This window comes from Oncorhynchus nerka, unplaced genomic scaffold, assembly GCF_034236695.1.
Source record: "Oncorhynchus nerka isolate Pitt River unplaced genomic scaffold, Oner_Uvic_2.0 unplaced_scaffold_965, whole genome shotgun sequence".
In the NCBI taxonomy this organism is placed as follows: Eukaryota; Metazoa; Chordata; class Actinopteri; order Salmoniformes; family Salmonidae; genus Oncorhynchus; species Oncorhynchus nerka.
Window position 1 is genome coordinate 53224 of NW_027040350.1, and position 19925 is coordinate 73148.

Sequence of the window (19925 nt, forward strand, 5' to 3'; positions counted from 1 at the left end):
AGTAGGTTGTCCTAAGACAAGGCTGCATGAGGTGTGAACTGCAGCTTTCTTGGATCCACAAAAAAATGTGTTTTTGGGGAATGCGGGCATCGATCCCACTACCTATAGCATGCTAAGCAAACACAATACCAATTGATCAAATTCCCCAGCTGTTTGGAATTGCCACAAGGAGCAACCAAGAGTGTCCAGTCTTGTCAGGCTATGCTGTTGGTGGACTTGTTTGTTGACGTGCCAGCACTTGCAGAGGCTCGGTGCATCTCAACAATTGTGCTCTGTAGCCAGCGGCCGGTTAGCTCAGTTGGTTAGAGTGTGTGATATGCTGCTCTCTGAAAGTAAGTAATGTCTTTCTTTTTCATCTGACATTGTGACATCAGTGTTACATGAGAGTTTCTTGTCATTGTTACATGACAGTTTCTTGTCATTGTTTACATGACAGTAGGTTGTCGTAAGACAAGGCTGCATGAAGTGTGAACTGGAGTTTTCTTGGATCCATAAAACAATGTGCTTTTGGAGAATGTGGGCATCGATCCCACTACCTCACGCGTGCAAAGCATTTGAGCTAACTCCCCAGCCGTTTGGAATTTCCGCAAGAAGCAACCAAGAGGATCCAGTCTTGTCAGGCTATGCTGTTGGTGGACTTGTTTGTTGACGTGCCAGCACTTGCAGAGGCTCGGTGCATTTCAACAATTGAGCAAAATAGCAAATGGCTGGTTACCTCAGTTGGTTAGAGTGTGGTGCAAATAATGCCAAGGTCATAGGTTCGATCCCCGTATTGGCTATGATGTACATTTTGACTGTCAAAATTGTGAGTCACATGCATGTGAATTGTCAAGGGTGCCACAGAAGAAGATCAGTGATTTTCCGAAATAGCTGTTGGGAGAGCGTTAGACTGAAGATGTAAAGGTCCCTGGTTCGATCCCGGGTTTCGTCATCTGTATTTGTTCTTTCTTTATGCTCTGGCTTCAAGGAAACTTTCCATAGCTTTGTTTGTGGGCCTCAATGGTGTGTGCTACGCTGCTCCTCTGAAAGTAAGTAATGTCTTGCTTTTTCATCTGACATTTTGACATCAGTGTTACATTAAAGTTGCTTGTCATTGCTACATGACAGTAGGTTGTCCTAAGACAAGGCTGCATGAAGTGTGAACTGCAGCTTTCTTGGATCCACAAAAAAATGTGTTTTTGGGGAATGCGGGCATCGATCCCACTACCTATAGCATGCGAAGCAAACACAATACCAATTGATCAAATTCCCCAGCTGTTTGGAATTGCCACAAGGAGCAACCAAGAGTGTCCAGTCTTGTCAGGCTATGCTGTTGGTGGACTTGTTTGTTGACGTGCCAGCACTTGCAGAGGCTCGATGCATTCCAACAATTGAGCAAAATAGCAAATGGCCGGTTAGCTCAGTTGGTTAGAGTGTGGTGCTAATAACGCCAAGGTCATGGGTTTGATCCCCATACTGGCTATTATGTCCATTTTGAGTGTCAAAATTATGAGTCACATGCATGTGAATTGTCAAGGGTGCCACAGAATTATGGTGAGTGAATTGCCGGAATAGTTCAGTTGGGAGAGCGTTAGACTGAAGATCTAAACGTCCCTGGTTCGATCCCTGGTTTCTGTATTTGTTCTTTCTTTATGCTCTGGCTTCAAGGAAACTTTCCATAGCTTTGTTTGTGGGCCTCAATGGTGTGTGCTACGCTGCTCCTCTGAAGGTAAGTAATGTCTTGCTTTTTCATCTGACATTTTGACATCAGTGTTACATTAAAGTTGCTTGTCATTGCTACAAGACAGTAGGTTGTCCTAAGACAAGGCTGCATGAAGTGTGAACTGCAGCTTTCTTGGATCCACAAAAAAATGTGTTTTTGGGGAATGCGGGAATCGATCCCACTACCTATAGCATGCTAAGCAAACACAATACCAATTGATCAAATTCCCCAGCTGTTTGGAATTGCCACAAGGAGCAACCAAGAGTGTCCAGTCTTGTCAGGCTATGCTGTTGGTGGACTTGTTAGTTTGCGCTCCAGCACTTGCAGAGGCTCGGTGCATCTCAACAATTGTGCTCTGTAGCCAGCGGCCGGTTAGCTCAGTTGGTTAGAGTGTGTGATACGCTGCTCTCTGAAAGTAAGTAATGTCTTTCTTTTTCATCTGACATTGTGACATCAGTGTTACATGAGAGTTTCTTGTCATTGTTTACATACCTTAAGGGAAGATTTCGGCAGTTGCTGTTTGGTTAGTGAGAAAGTCCATATTGCAAATGTACGGTCCCTTACTAGACGTCCGAAATCGTTTGTAAAATTCGCGGACGGCGTCGGGCCGAGCGGCAGGGCCGGACCTACCAGGAAGTCATCAAATGAACTTTGTCGGACATTCGGTTTCCGTTTTACAAAAATAATAAGATTTTTGTCATTTTTCCGCTGTCCCGGAAATTCCCACAAGAGGGCATAAGCAATCATATTGCTATTGGACAAAACATAACGATTCACGACGGGGCCTTATCTAGAAAACTGAAAATATTTAGAAGCCGAAACTCGGTGAGCGTAGGGGCGGCATAATGGGCAGTTGGCCCCAAACAAGATGGCGTCTAGGCCTCAACGGTTTTTGATTTATGGCCATTTATCTGGGATTAAAGGTCCAAAATGAAAATAGAGGAATCATTTTTCCACTTCACGTCAAAGTCAAAGAGACTCCGGTGTCAATAAAAAAAGAACCAGCCATTTATCTATCGTCATTTAAGAGAAATCGTACAATGACAGATTGGTGATGTTCACGGATAGGTGTTTTTTTTCCAACGGTTACAGATCCAGTTGCAGGGTGTTCTTACGAATCTTTTTAAAGTGTGCTGCGGAGCTCTGCAAGATTTCTGTGATTTTCTATGATTTTCTGAAATAACACACACTCACTAAACCCTTCGTAAATAACTCAGTTCTTAACGTAAAGACTTCAAACTCAGGATTCTGTAAAGGCATACCCAAATCATGATATGAGTTTATTTATAGCTTCCTGTGCCAACCGGAAGTGCCTTAAATGGTGTCACAGTGGCAGTTTCCAAGGGTTAAAAAGGTCAGATCTTTTCAAAACTTCATATGTGTGATTAGGCAACCCCCATAAACTGTAAGTCAGTCATTTCTCCCAACAGATGTCAAAGAAAAGCTCTCTCTCACACACACACACACACACATAAACACACACACAGCAAGGATGGAGTGACAAAGTGCGGTGCTTAAAGACACACAAAGCCTATAATGGCATTTCCATATTCTCTAGGCCGTGCCGAGTTCAACAAGATGCCCCGCTTGACCGTAGCTCGCTCCAAAATTAAGCCTAGCCCTAAATATAATTTGTTTTGGGTGACAGTGAGAGAACCGTTAGGGTGAGAAGCACAATTCGACCTTAGGTACGTTCCTAAGGTCCTCCCGATCCGTGCAAGCCTAACCTTGACCATGTGGCATTAACCCTTAACAGTTAAAAGAAGGTGTTTACATCAAACAGTTTGCATTGACCTCTCCCCATAGGAATACATTGCCTGCACCTCTAAATTCAACCTGAAGCCTATGTGGGTTATGAATGCCTAATGAACCTGTCTTCTATGACAGTCCATCAGACCACTATGAGGTCTATCTGTGTCGATCCTAAGCTTCCTGGAGCAACCGGAAGTGGTTAAATTGACCCAAAATGAGTTTTGATGTACATAACCTTCAAAGGTGAAAATGACTGCATTCAACACTGTGTAGATCGTAGATCAGTCAATTCTTAACTTAAAGAATTAAAACTCAGGATTCTGTAAGTGTTTATGTCAATCAAGACATGTGTTTACTTATAGCTTCCTGTGCCAACCGGAAGTGCCTTTAATTGGGTCACACTCTCTGTTTTGAAGGGTTAGAAAAGTCATATCTCTCCAAAACTTCATATGTGTGACTAGGTAACCCTCCTAAACTGTAAATCAGTCATTTCTCCCAGCAGATATCAAAGAAAAGCTCTCACACACACACACAGCAAGGATGGAGTTAAAAAGTGCGGTGCTTAAAGACACAGAGAGCAGGCAATGGCATTACCATAATCTCTAGGCCGTGCCGAGTTCAACGAGATATCCCGCTTGACCGTAGCTCGCTCGGTCTGAGCGCAGCGACCATTAGAAAAGTAGGCCCAAAATGAAGCCTGCCCCACAACGTCATTTGCTTTTGGGTGACAGTGAGAGAACCGTTAGGGTGAGAAGCACAATTCGACCTCAGGTGTGTTCCTAAGGTCCTTCCGATCTGTGGAAGCCTAACCATGACCGTGTGGCGTTAATTAACCCTTAATAGTTAAAAGAATGTGTTTACTTCAAAGAGTTTGCATTGACTTCTCTCCCCATAGGAATACATTGCCTGCACCCCTAAATTCAACCTGAAGCCTATATGGGTTATGAATGCCGTATGAACCTGTCTTTGGTAACAGTCCATCAGGCCCGTATGAGGTCTACCTGTGTTGATTCTAAGCTTCCTGGACCAACCGGAAGTGGTTAAAATCACCCTAAAAGTGTATATCCATACCCTGCCTACAGTTTGATAGACATAGTGCATTCAACCCTGTGTAAATCAGTCAATTCTTAACGTAAGTTATATCTCTGTCTGTAGTTATATCTCTGTCTCTATATGTAGTTATATCTGTCTGTCTCTATATGTAGTTATATCTCTGTCTGTCTCTATATGTAGTTATATCTCTGTCTGTCTCTATATGTAGTTATATCTCTGTCTGTCTCTATATGTAGTTATATCTCTGTCTGTCTCTATATGTCTCTATATGTAGTTATATCTCTGTCTCTATATGTAGTTATATCTCTGTCTCTATATGTAGTTATATCTCTGTCTCTATATGTAGTTATATCTCTGTCTGTCTCTATATGTAGTTATATCTCTGTCTCTATATGTAGTTATATCTCTGTCTGTCTCTATATGTAGTTATATCTCTGTCTGTAGTTATATCTCTGTCTCTATATGTAGTTATATCTCTGTCTGTCTCTATATGTAGTTATATCTCTGTCTGTCTCTATATGTAGTTATATCTCTGTCTGTCTCTATATGTAGTTATATCTCTGTCTCTATATGTAGTTATATCTCTGTCTGTCTCTATATGTAGTTATATCTCTGTCTGTCTCTATATGTAGTTATATCTCTGTCTGTCTCTATATGTAGTTATATCTCTGTCTCTATATGTAGTTATATCTTATATATGTAGTTATATCTCTGTCTGTCTCTATATGTAGTTATATCTCTGTCTCTATATGTAGTTATATCTCTGTCTGTCTCTATATGTAGTTATATCTCTGTCTGTCTCTATATGTAGTTATATCTCTGTCTGTATATGTAGTTATATCTCTGTCTGTCTCTATATGTAGTTATATCTCTGTCTCTATATGTAGTTATATATCTGTCTCTATATGTAGTTATATCTCTGTCTGTCTCTATATGTAGTTATATCTCTGTCTGTCTCTATATTTTTTATTTTTATTTTATTTCACCTTTATTTAACCAGGTAGGCTAGTTGAGAACAAGTTCTCATTTGCAACTGCGACCTGGCCAAGATAAAGCATAGCAGTGTGAACAGACAACACAGAGTTACACATGGAGTAAACAATTAACAAGTCAATAACACAGTAGAAAAAAAAAATGGGCAGTCTATATACAATGTGTGCAAAAGGCATGAGGAGGTAGGCGAATAATACAATTTTGCAGATTAACACTGGGGTGATAAATGATCAGATGGTCATGTACAGGTAGAGATATTGGTGTGCAAAAGAGCAGAAAAGTAAATAAATAAATAAAAAAAAAATTAAAAAACAGTATAAAAACAGTATGGGAATGAGGTAGGTGAAAATGGGTGGGCTATTTACCAATAGACTATGTACAGCTGCAGAGATCGGTTAGCTGCTCGGATAGCTGATGTTTGAAGTTGGTGAGGAGATAAAAGTCTCCAACTTCAGCGATTTTTGCAGTTCGTTCCAGTCACAGGCAGCAGAGTACTGGAACGAAAGGCGGCCAAATGAGGTGTTGGCTTTAGGGATGATCAGTGAGATACACCTGCTGGAGCGTGTGCTACGGATGGGTGTTGCCATCGTGACCAGTGAACTGAGATAAGGCGGAGCTTTACCTAGCATGGACTTGTAGATGACCTGGAGCCAGTGGGTCTGGCGACGAATATGTAGCGAGGGCCAGCCGACTAGAGCATACAAGTCACAGTGGTGGGTGGTATAAGGTGCTTTGGTGACAAAACGGATGGCACTATGATAGACTGCATCCAGTTTGCTGAGTAGAGTGTTGGAAGCCATTTTGTAGATGACATCGCCAAAATCGAGGATCGGTAGGATAGTCAGTTTTACTAGGGTAAGCTTGGCGGCGTGAGTGAAGGAGGCTTTGTTGCGGAATAGAAAGCCGACTCTTGATTTGATTTTCGATTGGAGATGTTTGATGTGAGTCTGGAAGGAGAGTTTGCAGTCTAACCAGACACCTAGGTACTTATAGATGTCCACATATTCAAGGTCGGAACCATCCAGGGTGGTGATGCTAGTCGGGCATGCGGGTGCAGGCAGTGATCGGTTGAAAAGCATGCATTTGGTTTTACTCGCGTTTAAGAGCAGTTGGAGGCCACGGAAGGAGTGCTGTATGGCATTGAAGCTCGTTTGGAGGTTAGATAGCACAGTGTCCAATGACGGGCCGAAAGTATATAGAATGGTGTCGTCTGCGTAGAGGTGGATCAGGGAATCGCCCGCAGCAAGAGCAACATCATTGATATATACAGAGAAAAGAGTCGGCCTGAGAATTGAACCCTGTGGCACCCCCATAGAGACTGCCAGAGGACCGGACAGCATGCCCTCCGATTTGACACACTGAACTCTGTCTGCAAAGTAATTGGTGAACCAGGCAAGGCAGTCATCCGAGAAACCGAGGCTATTGAGTCTGCCGATAAGAATATGGTGATTGACAGAGTCGAAAGCCTTGGCGAGGTCGATGAAGACGGCTGCACAGTACTGTCTTTTATCGATGGCGGTTATAATATCGTTTAGTACCTTGAGCGTGGCTGAGGTGCACCCGTGACCGGCTCGGAAACCAGATTGCACAGCGGAGAAGGTACGGTGGGATTCGAGATGGTCAGTGACCTGTTTGTTGACTTGGCTTTCAAGACCTTAGATAGGCAGGGCAGGATGGATATAGGTCTATAGCAGTTTGGGTCCAGGGTGTCTCCCCCTTTGAAGAGGGGATGACTGCGGCAGCTTTCAATCCTTGGGGATCTCAGACGATATGAAAGAGAGGTTGAACAGGCTGGTAATAGGGGTTGCGACAATGGCGGCAGATAGTTTCAGAAATAGAGGGTCCAGATTGTCAAGCCCAGCTGATTTGTACGGGTCTAGGTTTTGCAGCTCTTTCAGAACATCTGCTATCTGGATTTGGGTAAAGGAGAACCTGGAGAGGCTTGGGCGAGGAGCTGCGGGGGGCGGAGCTGTTGGCCGAGGTTGAAGTAGCCAGGCGGAAGGCATGGCCAGCCGTTGAGAAGTGCTTATTGAAGCTTTCGATAATCGTGGATTTATCGTTGGAGACCGTGTTACCTAGCCTCAGTGCAGTGGGCAGCTGGGAGGAGGTGCTCTTGTTCTCCATGGACTTCACAGTGTCCCAGAACTTTTGGAGTTGGAGCTACAGGATGCAAACTTCTGCCTGAAGAAGCTGGCCTTAGCTTTCCTGACTGACTGCGTGTATTGGTTCCTGACTTCCCTGAACAGTTGCATATCACGGGGCTATTCGATGCTATTGCAGTCCGCCACAGGATGTTTTTGTGCTGGTCGAGGGCAGTCAGGTCTGGAGTGAACCAAGGGCTGTATCTGTTCTTGGTTCTGCATTTTTTGAACGGAGCATGCTTATCTAAAATGGTGAGGAAGTTACTTTTAAAGAATGACCAAGCATCCTCAACTGACGGGATGAGGTCAATGTCGTTCCAGGATACCCGGGCCAGGTCGATTAGAAAGGCCTGCTCACAGAAGTGTTTTAGGGAGCGTTTGACAGTGATGAGGGGTGGTCGTTTGACTGCGGCTCCGTGGCGGATACAGGCAATGAGGCAGTGATCGCTGAGATCCTGGTTGAAGACAGCGGAGGTGTATTTGGAGGGCCAGTTGGTCAGGATGACGTCTATGAGGGTGCCCTTGTTTACAGAGTTAGGGTTGTACCTGGTGGGTTCCTTGATGATTTGAGTGAGATTGAGGGCATCTAGCTTACATTGTAGGACTGCCGGGGTGTTAAGCATATCCCAGTTTAGGTCACCTAACAGAACAAACTCTGAAGCTAGATGGGGGGCGATCAATTCACAAATGGTGTCCAGGGCACAGCTGGGAGCTGAGGGTGGCCGGTAGCAGGCGGCAACAGTGAGAGACTTATTTCTGGAGAGGGTAATTTTCAAAATTAGTAGATTGAACTGTTTGGGTATGGACCTGGAAAGTATGACATTACTTTGCAGGCTATCTCTGCAGTAGACTGCAACTCCGCCCCCTTTGGTAGTTCTATCTTGACGGAAGATGTTATAGTATTGTATGGAAATCTCTGAATTTTTGGTGGCCTTCCTGAGCCAGGATTCAGACACGGCAAGGACATCAGGGTTAGCAGAGTGTGCTAAAGCAGTGAGTAAAACAAACTTAGGGAGGAGGCTTCTGATGTTGACATGCATAAAACCAAGGCTTTTTCGATCACAGAAGTCAACAAATGAGGGTACCTGGGGACATGCAGGGCCTGGGTTTACCTCCACATCACCCGCGGAACAGAGAAGGAGTAGTATGAGGGTGCGGCTAAAGGCTATCAAAACTGGTCGCCTAGAGCGTTGGGGCAGAGGATAAGAGGAGCAGGTTTCTGGGCATGGTAGAATATATTCAGGGCATAATGCGCAGACAGGGGTATGGTGGGTGCGGGTACAGCGGAGGTAAGCCCAGGCACTGGGTGATGATGAGACAGGTTGTATCTCTGGACATGCTAGTTGTAATGGGTGAGGTCACCGCATGTGTGGGAGGTGGGACAAAGGAGGTAACAGGGGTATGCAGAGTGGGTCTAGGGGCTCCATTGTGAACTAAAACAATTATAACTAACCTGAACAACAGTATACAAGGCATATTGACATCTGAGAGAGACATACAGCGAGGCATACAGTAATCACAGGTGTTGAATTTGGAAAGCTAGCTAAAAACAGTAGGCGAGGCTAATCCGCTAGCACAACAAACAGCAGGTAAAATGGCGTTGACTAGGCAACGGGGCCGACAGGTAAGACAAACAAGCAGAAAGGAGTACCGTGATTAATGGACAGTCCAGCGTGCGTCAGCTATGTAGCCAAGAGATCAGTGTCCAGGGGGCAGCGGTGGATGGGCAGGGGGGCTGGGCTGGCGAGTGTTATCCAGGTTTTTTTTTTTAACTAACAATGACTAACTAGCTTGTAGCTAGTTAGCTGGTTAGCGTCTGGAGGTTCTTGAGTGTGTCATAAAAATAAAAATAAGAGTAAAAGTAATAGCGATTCCGTATCACATTGGGTGAGGCAGGTTTCCGGAAGGTATAAACAAATTAAAAATCAAAAAGAGATAGAAAGTAAATGGGGTCAGAGAGTGATTGGGACGCGGTGGTTCAGACGGTTAGCAGGCCTGTGCTAACAAGCTAACAGTTCGTAGGCCCGAGCTAGACAAGGTAGCAGTTAGCGGACCGGAGCTTGACAAGCTAGCCGTTAGCAGGCCGAATTAGCAAGCAGGAGATAGCGAGGGCTAGAGAGTTAACCTTTGGGGGACGTCGCGATGGGGTGAGTCTGTTTATTCCTCTTCATGCGGTGAGCTGGAGATACAGCGATTCAGAAAGCTCGCGGGCCTTGGCCAGCAGATGGATCTTTGGCGATGTCGCAGCGGAAAAGCCTGTTGAAACCCCCTCGGACAATTATGTCGGCGGACCAGTCGTGATGGATTGGCGGGGCTCTGTGTCGGCAGTAGAGGGTCAGTAGAGGGTCCAGGCCAATTGGCAAATTAGGTATTTTTGGACCTCTTCGGCTAGTCGGGAGATGGGCTTAGCTCGAGGCTAGCTCCAGGCTAACTGGTGCTTGCTCTGGGACAGAGACGTTAGCCAGGAGTAGCCACTCGGATTGCAGCTAGCTATTTACGATGATCCGGTATAAAGGTTCAGAGCTTGCGGTAGGAATCCGGAGATGTGGTAGAGAAAAAATATGTAGTTATATCTCTGTCTCTATATGTAGTTATATCAATTCAATTCAATTCAATTCAAGGGCTTTATTGGCATGGGAAACATGTGTTAACATTGCCAAAGCAAGTGAGGTAGACAACATACAAAGTGAATATATAAAGTGAAAAACAACAAAAATTAACAGTAAACATTACACATACAGAAGTTTCAAAACAGTAAAGACATTAAAAATGTCATATTATATATAAATATACAATGTACAAATAGTTAAAGGACATAAGATAAAATGAATAAGCATAAATATGGGTTGTATTTACAATGGTGTTTGTTCTTCACTGGTTGCCCTTTTCTCGTGGCAACAGGTCACAAATATTGCTGCTGTGATAGCACACTGTGGAATTTCACCCAAAAGATATGGGAGTTTTTCCAAATTGGATTTGTTTTCGAATTCTTTGTGGATCTGTGTAATCTGGGGGAAATATGTCTCTCTAATATGGTCATACATTGGGCAGGAGGTTAGGAAGTGCAGCTCAGTTTCCACCTCATTTTGTGGGCAGTGAGCACATAGCCTGTCTTCTCTTGAGAGCCATGTCTGCCTACGGCGGCCTTTCTCAATAGCAAGGCTATGCTCACTGAGTCTGTACATAGTCAAAGCTTTCCTTAATTTTGGGTCAGTCACAGTGGTCAGGTATTCTGCCGCTGTGTACTCTCTGTGTAGGGCCAAATAGCATTCTAGTTTGCTCTGTTTTTTTGTTAATTTTTTCCAATGTGTTAAGTAATTATCTTTTGTTTTCTCATGATTTGGTTGGGTCTAATTGTGCTGTTGTCCTGGGGCTCTGTAGGGTGTGTTTGTGTTTGTGAACAGAGCCCCAGGACCAGCTTGCTTAGGGACTCTTCTCCAGGTTCATCTCTCTGTAGGTGATGGCTTTGTTATGGAAGGTTTGTGAATCGCTTCCTTTAGGTGGTTGTAGAATTTAACGGCTCTTTTCTGGATTTTGATAATTAGTGGGTATCGGCCTAATTCTGCTCTGCATGCATTATTTGGTGTTTTACGTTGTACACGGAGGATATTTTTGCAGAATTCTGCGTGCAGAGTCTCAATTTGGTGTTTGTCCCATTTTGTGAAGTCTTGGTTGGTGAGCGGACCCCAGACCTCACAACCATAAAGGGCAATGGGCTCTATGACTGATTCAAGTATTTTTAGCCAAATCCTAATTGGTATGTTGAAATTTATGTTTCTTTTGATGGCATAGAATGCCCTTCTTGCCTTGGCTCTCAGATCGTTCACAGCTTTGTGGAAGTTACCTGTGGCGCTGATGTTTAGGCCAAGGTATGTATAGTTTTTTGTGTGCTCTAGGGCAACAGTGTCTAGATGGAATTTGTATTTGTGGTCCTGGTGACTGGACCTTTTTGGAACACCATTATTTTGGTCTTACTGAGATTTACTGTCAGGGCCCAGGTCTGACAGAATCTGCATAAGATCTAGGTGCTGCTGTAGGCCCTCCTTGGTTGGTGACAGAAGCACCAGATCATCAGCAAACAGCAGACATTTGACTTGGATTCTAGCAGGGGAGGCCGGGTGCTGCAGACTTTTCTAGTGCCCGTGCCAATTCGTTGATATATATGTTGAAGAGGGTGGGGCTTAAGCTGCATCCCTGTCTAACCCCACGACCCTGTGTGAAGAAATGTGTGTGTTTTTTGCCAATTTTAACCGCACACTTGTTGTTTGTGTACATGGATTTTATAATGTCGTATGTTTTACCCCCAACACCACTTTCCATCAGTTTGTATAGCAGACCCTTATGCCAGATTGAGTCGAAGGCTTTTTTGAAATCAACAAAGCATGAGAAGACTTTGCCTTTGTTTTGGTTTGTTTGGTTGTCAATTAGGTGCAGTGTGAATACATGGTCTGTTGTACGGTAATTTGGTAAAAAGCCAATTTGACATTTGCTCAGTACATTGTTTTCATTGAGGAAATGTACGAGTCTGCTGTTAATAATAATGCAGAGGATTTTCCCAAGGTTACTGTTAACACATATTCCACGGTAGTTATTGGGGTCAAATTTGTCTCCACTTTTGTGGATTGGGGTGATCAGTCCTTGGTTCCAAATATTGGGGAAGATGCCAGAGCTAAGTATGATGTTAAAGAGTTTTAGTATAGCCAATTGGAATTTGTTGTCTGTATATTTGATAATTTCATTGAGGATACCATCGACACCACAGGCCTTTTTGGGTTGAAGGGTTTTTATTTTGTCCTGTAACTCATTCAATGTAATTGGAGAATCCAGTGGGTTCTGGTAGTCTTTAATAGTTGATTCTAAGATCTGTATTTGATCATGTATATGTTTTTGCTCTTTGTTCTTTGTTATAGAACCAAAAGATTGAGAAGTGGTTTACCCATACATCTCCATTTTGGATAGATAATTCTTCGTGTTGTTGTTTGTTTAGTGTTTTCCAATTTTCCCAGAAGTGGTTAGAGTCTATGGATTCTTCAATTGCATTGAGCTGATTTCTGACATGCTGTTCCTTCTTTTTCCATAGTGTATTTCTGTATTGTTTTAGTGATTCACCATAGTGAAGGCGTAGACTCACGTAGATTTTTGCATTCTTCATCAAACCATTTGTCATTATTGTTAATTTTCTTCGGTTTTCTATTTGAGATTTTTAGATTTGATAGGGAAGCTGAGAGGTCAAATATACTGTTAAGATTTTCTACTGCCAGGTTTACACCTTCACTATTACAGTGGAACGTTTTACCCAGGAAATTGTCTAAAAGGGATTGAATTTGTTGTTGCCTAATTGTTTTTTGGTAGGTTTCCAAACGGCATTCCTTCCATCTATAGCATTTCTTAATGTTACTCAGTTCCTTTGGCTTTGATGCCTCATGATTGAGTATTGCTCTGTTTAAGTAGACTGTGATTTTGCTGTGGTCTGATAGGGGTGTCAGTGGGCTGACTGTGAATGCTCTGAGAGATTCTGGGTTGAGGTCAGTGATAAAGTAGTCTACAGTACTACTGCCAAGAGATGAGCTATAGGTGTACCTACCATAGGAGTCCCCTCGAAGCCTACCGTTGACTATGTACATACCCAGCGTGCGACAGAGCTGCAGGAGTTGTGACCCGTTTTTGTTGGTTATGTTGTCATAGTTGTGCCTAGGGGGCATATGTGGGAGGGGATGCTGTCACCTCCAGGGAGATGTTTGTCCCCCTGTGTGCTGAGGGTGTCAGGTTCTTGTCCGGTTCTGGCATTTAGGTCGCCACAGACTAGTACATGTCCCTGGGCCTGAAATGATTGATTTCGCCCTCCAGGATGGAGAAGCTGTCTTCATTAAAATATGGGGATTCTAGTGGGGGGATATAGGTAGCACACAGGAGGACATTTTTCTCTGTTAGGATAATTTCCTTTTGAATTTCTAGCCAAATGTAGAATGTTCCTGTTTTGATTAATTTAATGGAGTGAGTTAGGTCTGCTCTATACCAAATTAGCATACCCCTGAGTCCCTTCCCTGTTTCACACCTGGTAGTTTGGTGGATGGGACTACCAGCTCTCTGTAACCTAGAGGGCAACCAGTGGGTCTGTCTCCTCTATACCAGGTTTCTTGCAGGATGACAATGTCTGTGTTACCGATTTCTTTGGTGAAGTCCGGGTTTCTGCTCTTCAGGCCAAAGGCAGATGACCTCAGGCCTTGGATATTCCAGGATGATATAGTGAATGCTTTTTGTTCCATAGAGTGTCCATTGTTGTTGGTCGGGTTTGGCCTCAGGCCAGTAAGTGTGAGCAGAGCCTGCTGAGCATCTGGTACATGCCATTGGCTTGGGCGAGTGTGTGAGAGTGGGGGTTGGGACTGTTTGCCTGCTCACTACCTGGGCGTATGTGTGGCTTCCATGTTGAGGCCCTCCTTGCGGGGTGGGGTGCATGGGGTGGGCAGGAGTGGCATAGGTCTGATCTGAGGGGGCCTAAATGGGGTGTGGGCATGGTTGACGTGGGGGTGTTGATTGGTTGGGGTGGGGGTGTGGATGTGTCTGGGTGTGCGGTGGTCTGGATGTAATTCCTCTTGGCGTGGGTCCTCTATGTGTAGGTCCAGGGGGTCCTGCAGGTCTGGGAGGGTGTCTCGCCGGTCTGGGTGGGGTGTCTATTGATCTGTTGCTCCTGTGTGAAGTGTTGGGGAAACGTTTGAGAGCGATGTCCTTTAGAGTTCGGGCAAAGGTGGGCACTGCTGCCTTGTAGAGGTGGACCTGGTCATAGAGGCTGTTCAAGTCCAGGGTGGAGTGGTGGGCCAGGAAAACATTTGGTTTTGAGGCACAGTCACGGAAATACTTGCATTTACCCGCTGTATTGTGGCAGGGTGGAAGTCTTTTGTGGTAGCAGGGTGGAGATAACCACTTGTGCGTTGGGGAAAGTAGAAGAAGCCTTTTCAATCACTCCCTTCAGTGCTGTGGCCACTCTTTCTTGCTGTGCTCTCAGGTCGTTTGTGCCTGTGTGTATTATTATGTGGCTGGGTGACCCTAGTTTGGCCTCAGACAGAAGGTCTAGGGCGCGCTGGGTGTTTGGACACCAGAGTTTAGACACACTGTGTTTGGGAAAAAGTTTTTTTTCTTCTATATATTTCCCATTTGAGTCCATAAGTAGTACAATCTGTGTCTTGTGTTTGTCCTCAGTGGGTGTGGGGGTTGTCAGAAGGGCTATCAGGCAGGCTGACAGGGGGTGCTCAGAGGGGGTGAGAGCCGCTGGGCTTGGGGTTCTTCATTTGTCTGTTCTGCTGTGATGTCGACTCTATGGTCAGGGTCTGGTGTGGACTGTTCTGCTGTGGTGTCGAGACTTTTGTTGGGTGCTGAGGTGGGCTGTTCTGCTGGCTTCTCTGTGGGGGTGGCCACCTCTCTAGTGGGTTGTTCTCTGTCGCACACCGTCCCCCTCAACCTCTCCTCCATCCCCCTCACCCTCTTCTCCATCCCCCTCAACCTCTCCTCCATCCCCCTCAACCTCTCCTCCACCAGCAGTCTGACACTCTCCTCTAGTGCTCTGTTCTGCTCCTCTTTCTCCTGTTGTATTTGTCTCACCACTGTCCAAAGTGCAGATATGTCTCTGTCCACCTCCAGCTCTCCGGGTCTGGTTAAGGGGCTGTTGTTGTGCTGGACTGTTGTCTGGGTCTGTGCTGACTGAAGTGTAATCACCTGCTGTTCCAGCTCCACCTGCCTTATCTCCAGCTGGGTGAATTTGTCCTTCATTTCAATGAGGGAGTGGTAATCTGTGCTGGGAGGTTGACTCTGCTGGGGGTTGCTCGTCTGTGGGGTTACATAATGAAGAGGTCTGGTCTGACCCGCTCGGTGTGGGGGTATCTTTATCAAGGAGAGCTTCTCCTGCTGGGCTAATTCTTTGATTAGGTGAAAGTCCAGCTGAAACTGTTTGTGATTACCCTGTGCCATTACTGTTCCGGACTTATAGATATTTATATTACTTGACTCAGAGTCCTCGTTATCAAGTATTCTGAGTTTCCACCCTCGTTAATCCCCGCCTCGTAACAAGAGGGTAGTGTGCTAATATAGCACTGTGCCATGCCAGGGGATGGTTTGTGTGGAAGATAAGGTTGCTGATGTTCCCATTTTTGTAATAGTCAGCAAAAAGTGTCTCTTGATTTTCCATAAGGAGCTTCATTTTGTAATCTTTTCTTGCCTTATTATTCTTTACATGCACAGGGTACTGTATTTTAATTACCTCTGAACAGCAGGAGGGAGCTTCTAAGGCCTCTCCATTTGGTTGGGGTAGACTGTGTGACTCTCCTGCCATTGTTGGGCTAATGGGCTTTGACACCTCTCACTTGACACGTCGGTGCTAGTTGAAGCTGTATCAAGCTTGGCAGAATTATGTTAGAATTCAGTCCTTATAAAGTAATGTTGTGTATTTCTTCTATCTCTCTATAGTGCTGTTTCTTGTATTATGGTCTCTTGTTTCTTTAGAGGTTTCACTTTGTTGTCCTTTTTCTTTTCCTTTTTCTTCTGTCCTTATTTTGTCTTCCTTTCTTCTGTTAACTAGATATTAACTAGATATTTTTTATCTATCTCTGTCTGTCTCTATATGTAGTTATATCTCTGTCTCTATATGTAGTTATATCTCTGTCTGTCTCTATATGTAGTTATATCTCTGTCTGTCTCTATATGTAGTTATATCTCTGTCTCTATATGTAGTTATATCTCTGTCTCTATATGTAGTTATATCTCTGTCTGTCTCTATATGTAGTTATATCTCTGTCTGTCTCTATATGTAGTTATATCTCTGTCTCTATATGTAGTTATATCTCTGTCTGTCTCTATATGTAGTTATATCTCTGTCTCTATATGTAGTTATATCTCTGTCTGTCTCTATATGTAGTTACAGTATATCTCTGTCTGTCTCTATATGTAGTTATATCTCTGTCTGTCTCTATATGTAGTTATATCTCTGTCTCTATATGTAGTTATATCTCTGTCTCTCTATATGTAGTTATATCTCTGTCTGTCTCTATATGTAGTTATATCTCTGTCTGTCTCTATATGTAGTTATATCTCTGTCTGTCTCTATATGTAGTTATATCTCTGTCTCTATATGTAGTTATATCTCTGTCTGTCTCTATATGTAGTTATATCTCTGTCTGTCTCTATATGTAGTTATATCTCTGTCTCTATATGTAGTTATATCTCTGTCTGTCTCTATATGTAGTTATATCTCTGTCTGTCTCTATATGTAGTTATATCTCTGTCTGTCTCTATATGTAGTTATATCTCTGTCTCTATATGTAGTTATATCTCTGTCTGTCTCTATATGTAGTTACAGTATATCTCTGTCTGTCTCTATATGTAGTTATATCTCTGTCTGTCTCTATATGTAGTTATATCTCTGTCTGTCTCTATATGTAGTTATATCTCTGTCTCTATATGTAGTTATATCTCTGTCTGTCTCTATATGTAGTTATATCTCTGTCTCTATATGTAGTTATATCTCTGTCTGTCTCTATATGTAGTTACAGTATATCTCTGTCTGTCTCTATATGTAGTTATATCTCTGTCTGTCTCTATATGTAGTTATATCTCTGTCTGTCTCTATATGTAGTTATATCTCTGTCTCTATATGTAGTTATATCTCTGTCTCTATATGTAGTTATATCTCTGTCTGTCTCTATATGTAGTTATATCTCTGTCTGTCTCTATATGTAGTTATATCTCTGTCTCTATATGTAGTTATATCTCTGTCTGTCTCTATATGCAGTTATATCTCTGTCTCTATATGTAGTTATATCTCTGTCTCTATATGTAGTTATATCTCTGTCTGTCTCTATATGTAGTTACAGTATATCTCTGTCTGTCTCTATATGTAGTTATATCTCTGTCTATATATGTAGTTATATCTCTGTCTCTATATGTAGTTATATCTCTGTCTCTATATGTAGTTATATCTCTGTCTGTCTCTATATGTAGTTATATCTCTGTCTCTATATGTAGTTATATCTCTGTCTCTATATGTAGTTATATCTCTGTCTGTCTCTATATGTAGTTATATCTCTGTCTGTCTCTATATGTAGTTATATCTCTGTCTCTATATGTAGTTATATCTCTGTCTCTATATGTAGTTATATCTCTGTCTGTCTCTATATGTAGTTATATCTCTGTCTCTATATGTAGTTATATCTCTGTCTCTATATGTAGTTATATCTCTGTCTCTATATGTAGTTATATCTCTGTCTGTCTCTATATGTAGTTATATCTCTGTCTGTCTCTATATGTAGTTATATCTCTGTCTGTCTATATGTAGTTATATCTCTGTCTGTCTCTATATGTAGTTATATCTCTGTCTGTCTATATGTAGTTATATCTCTGTCTCTATATGTAGTTATATCTCTGTCTGTCTCTATATGTAGTTATATCTCTGTCTGTCTCTATATGTAGTTATATCTCTGTCTGTCTCTATATGTAGTTATATCTCTGTCTGTCTCTATATGCAGTTATATCTCTGTCTCTATGTATTTATATCTCTGTCTCTATATGTATTTATATCTCTGTCTGTCTCTTTGTAACGGATGTGAAACGCTAGCTTAGTTAGCGGTGGTTCGCGCTAAATAGCGTTTCAATCGGTGACGTCACTTGCTCTGAGACCTTGAAATAGTAGTTCCCCTTGCTCTGCAAGGGCCGCGCCTTTTGTGGAGTGATGGGTAACCATGCTTCGTGGGTGACTGTTGTTGATGTGTGCAGAGGGTCCCTGGTCCACGCCCGGGTATGGGCGAGGGGACGGTCTAAAGTTATACTGTTACATCTATATGTAGTTATATCTCTGTCTCTATATGTAGTTATATCTCTGTCTCTATATGTAGTTATATCTCTGTCTCTATATGTAGTTATATCTCTGTCTCTATATGTAGTTATATCTCTGTCTCTATATGTAGTTATATCTCTGTCTGTCTCTATATGTAGTTATATCTCTGTGTAACACTCGAAGAGTGATGGGTGAAGAGTGATGGGTGTGGAGTCAGGCGCAGAGAGCAGAGGATTCGGGAAAAAACGCTTTAACCTCTTGAACCTCTAGGGGCAGTATTTCATTTTTGGATGAAAAACGTTCCCGTTTTAAACAAGATATTTTGTCACGACAAGATGCTCGACTATGCATATAATTGACAGCTTTGGAAAGAAAACACTCTGACGTTTCCAAAACTGCAAAGATATTGTCAGTGAGTGCCACAGAACTAATGCTACAGGCGAAACCAAGATGAAATTTCATACAGGAAATGAGCCAGATTTTGAATGCGCTGTGTTCCAATGTCTCCTTATATGGCTGTGAATGCGCAAGGAATGAGCCTGCACTTTCTGTCGTTTCCCCAAGGTGTTTGCAGCATTGTGACGTATTTGTAGGCATATCATTGGAAAATTGACCATAAGAGACTACATTTACCAGGTGTCCGCTCGGTGTCCTCTGTCGAAACTATTGCGTAATCTCCAGGTGCGTGCATTTTTCCATTTTGAACAGAGGAGAATCCAAACTCCCACGAGTGATTTATCATCGAATAGATATGTGAAAAACACCTTGAGGATTGATTCTAAACAACGTTTGCCATGTTTCTGTCGATATTATGGAGTTAATTTGGAAAAAAGTTTGTGTTGTAATGACTGAATTTTCAGGGTTTTTTCTTAGCCAAATGTGATGAACAAAACGGAGCGATTTCTCCTACACAAATAATATTTTTGAAAAAATTGAACATTTGCTATCTAGCTGAGAGTCTCCTCATTGAAAACATCCGAAGTTCTTCAAAGGTAAATTATTTTATTTGAATGCTTTTCTTGTTTTTGTGAAAATGTTGCCTGCTGAATGCTAGGCTTAATGCTATGCTAGCTATCAATACTCTTACACAAATGTTTGTGTAGCTATGGTTGAAAAGCATTTTTTGAAAATCTAAGATGACAGTGTTGTTAACAAAAGGCTAAGCTTGTGAGCCAATATATTTATTTCATTTAATTTTATGGTAATGAGCTTGAGGCTATAATTACGCTCCCGGATACCGGATTGCTCGTCGCAACAGGTTAATGTCCAAACAGGAAAACGTACAATGGGTGACGCCGAACACAGGCCTAAATACACATACCCAAGTACAAACTGGTACCTCCCTGGACAGTGGAAAAACCCAACAATAATCAATAACACCTCTTCACATAAACAGTAACAAGCCCGCACAAACACAGGCGGGCTAACCGAACTTAATTAACCCCAACCCAAAAACCCCAACAAG

General features: G+C 42.9%; 2 non-coding genes across 2 annotated transcripts; both read left to right on the forward strand.

The window, feature by feature from the left end:
- The first annotated feature begins 1388 nt into the window (after nucleotides 1-1388).
- On the forward strand, nucleotides 1389-1462 carry trnai-aau (transfer RNA isoleucine (anticodon AAU)). Its single transcript has one exon. It is a non-coding gene; the product is annotated as a tRNA-Ile (tRNA).
- Nucleotides 1463-1544: 82 nt separating this feature from the next.
- trnaf-gaa (transfer RNA phenylalanine (anticodon GAA)) lies at nucleotides 1545-1617 on the forward strand. The gene has a single exon. It is a non-coding gene; the product is annotated as a tRNA-Phe (tRNA).
- Nucleotides 1618-19925: the final 18308 nt, after the last annotated feature.